A 1,922-nucleotide genomic window follows, 5' to 3' on the forward strand; every position below is an offset into this window, starting at 1 on the left:
AAAAGAGCAAATAACTCAGTCAATAAATAGACATTCTGTGGGCTACAGTCCCAGGCTGCATAGGAAGGAGGACGTTAGCTGAGCCCTGCATTCATCACCTTCTGCTTCTTGACTGTGGATGCAATGTGACCCCTCCTTCCTTTAGTTACTCCTTATCCAATATATTATCATAGCAAAAAAATGTAACTAATATATACAACAATTCCTAAAGAAGCAAAAAAACTAAAAGCATTTTTAAAAAATCCAAAAGAAGTTAGAATATCCAAAAAGTGTAACACCTTGAGGATGTTTTGTTCATAACATTTCAGGCCAAAGACATCTTTTGAAAAACTGATGGGTGCAGGTTTCACGTAGTCCACATCCCCTTTCCCCATCCTTACCAACCCTTAAAGGTATTTAAAGTTGATACTTCAATATAATTCTTGAGCTTCTGTTTTAAAAATCTCTAAAGTGCTGTGACTTTCTGGATAGTTTTATCTAGAAATTATTTAGGGGTTGACCAAAAACCAAGATAAAAGCAGCAAATGCGTTAAAGATTTCCCTTCTCTACCAAGTTCTCCTTGCCAGGAGTTAGGTAAGGCAGAGAAAGGCCTGGGGATAGAGGAGAAAACGGAGTTTTATTGTTTGAATGTTAAATGCCCCCTCAAAAACTCATGTGTTGGAACACTGGGTCTCTAACTGATGGAGTTGTTTTGGGAGGTCAGGGAACCTTTGGGACTCTGGCCTAGTTAACAGACGTAGGTCACTGGGGGGCAGGCCTTGAAGTTGACATCATTTCTAGTGTGGCCCAAGGTCTCTGCTTTCCTGATCCACCAAAATGTGAACAAGTCTTGCCACGATCTCCCTCTGCCAGTGTTGAAGCCATCGCTGCCAATGCCCTCCTCCGCCGTGATGGCCTGTACCTCTCTTCCTCTAAGTTATTTCTGTCATGTATTTTTTCACAGCAATGAGAAAAGTAACTAATGCAGACAGACAGTCTTTGGAGAGATGAAGCAAGGGCTCGTGCTGGCAAGTCTCGTCTACAGATGAGGGTGCTCAGCTCTCGGTGGAATGGTGAGGTAGAGGGTCCGTGGAGCCACTTCATCTTGGGGCATTTTGCTCTCTGATGTTACCATCTGGACTGGGTGTTGTCTTGCTATGGAAAGTGACAAGAGGTCTTGAATATTAGTCCCAGAAGTTGGAGCTCCACAAGGGTAGAATTTTGTCCTCACCATCTGCCTGTGGCCCGCCCCATCTTCTCCATGCTCTGGCCTGCTGCCTCAACAGATGGCTCTGGTTTCATGCCATGGATCATAATTCTTAGACTTTCTCAAGCCCTAACATGTTTACTTTTTCTCTACAAGCATCATGTGTGGTTACAAAGGACAACACACTCTGTATTAACTATTGTAGATTACATATCTAACTCTGTGTGTGTGTGTGTGTGTGTGTGTGTGTGTGTGTGTGAATGCATGTGTGGGGATGCATGTGCACCTATGTGTCCATATGTGTGGAGGACAGAAGTCAACCTCCAGTGCCTTTCTTGTTTTTTGAGACAGTCTCTCACTGGCCTTGAGATTGCCAATTCAGCTGAACTAGCTAACCAGGAAACCCCAGGGATCCATCTGCCTCCACCTGCCTAGCACTGGGATTATAAGCACACATATACACCACCACGCCCTTTTTTATGAGGGTCTTAGGAATTGAACTCAGATCCTCACACTTGTGCAGGAACCACTTTGCCAACTGAGCTATCTTCCCAGCCCCCATATTTAATTTTTGAGAGTTCATTACATGTCAAGCACAGTTCAAAATGTTTTTATTAACTCATTTAATAGTCATTCTACCCTCTTGTATAGGTCCTATTGGTCCCATTTTATAGATGAGAAAATCAAGGTACAGAAAAACCAATAATCTCTTCAAGGGAACCATGTTGGTAGTAT

Source organism: Nannospalax galili, unplaced genomic scaffold (assembly GCF_000622305.1).
Source record: "Nannospalax galili isolate Female #2095 unplaced genomic scaffold, S.galili_v1.0 scaffold209, whole genome shotgun sequence".
Classification (NCBI taxonomy): domain Eukaryota; kingdom Metazoa; phylum Chordata; class Mammalia; order Rodentia; family Spalacidae; genus Nannospalax; species Nannospalax galili.